Raw genomic sequence first — 1,023 nt, 5'->3', positions numbered from 1 at the left:
TGTGGAAGATGAAAATGCGGGCCGTGGGTTGTCCTATTTATACTGGCAGGCGCACCACTCACGGGCCGCTAAAGGATTTTTTTTTTTGCCGGTATCAATTGCCGACAGCTAATTAATCTCCACAAATTTGGCAGCTTGGTAACCACGTACACGAGGTTTAATGTGTCTGTCAGACGTTTCTGCTGTCACTAACCCCGTAATAATGGTAATAGTTCATTTCTCCACGTAAAGTGGCACCAAATTCACTTAATAGTGCATCACTCGCTGCCAAATTCGCTTTGCATGCAGCCGTTGAATTGATATATGGTTTGTAGACTGTTTAGAATGTTTGATCATCGTTCTTTTGAAACTCAGCATGTTGCTCACCTCTGATTTCACTAGCCTTATGAAGCTGCATATGTTCATGTTAATAGGAAATTGAACCGGCAGTTTGACACACTAAGGGCATGTGTAGCAGATCTCCGAAGCTATTTCAGGGCAAATGTTTTTGTTTAGGAGATTGAGCATCATCTAGCAGATCGCTAAAAACTACTTTGATTTCTGCGACAAGTAATTCAAGATAGAGATATAACAACCATGATCCTGCATATATGTTGATGTTGATACAAGATTGAATTCAGTTTGACACTAAGGTGTCTTAGCAGACTCCTAAAAGCAATATTTGAGGGGAAATGTTTTGTTTAGGGGTTTAAGCATCACTAGCATGACCCATAACACTTTTAGTTCCTCGAATATACTCATGCTCTAGAGTGGGTTGTTCCTTCCTGCTCGACCGCAGCTTTCCTGCCCCTACCTTGATGCCACCGCTGCTAGCCCCATCGCTGGCCGTCCCCGGCCCCAATGAGCAGCGGCATGGACATTCCCATCCCACCACTATTGGAAATTCGTCCTCAGAATCAATCACATAAAATTGCATGAACACACACAATCACAAAACTGATAGCCAAGGGTCTGTATCATACATTTAGTTTTCCTCTTTATTTCTATTTCCTGGTTTTCTCTGTGTTACAAAACTCACACATC

The sequence above is a fragment of the Triticum dicoccoides genome, chromosome 6A (genome assembly GCF_002162155.2).
Source record: "Triticum dicoccoides isolate Atlit2015 ecotype Zavitan chromosome 6A, WEW_v2.0, whole genome shotgun sequence".
Classification (NCBI taxonomy): domain Eukaryota; kingdom Viridiplantae; phylum Streptophyta; class Magnoliopsida; order Poales; family Poaceae; genus Triticum; species Triticum dicoccoides.
This window is presented reverse-complemented; position numbering follows the sequence as displayed.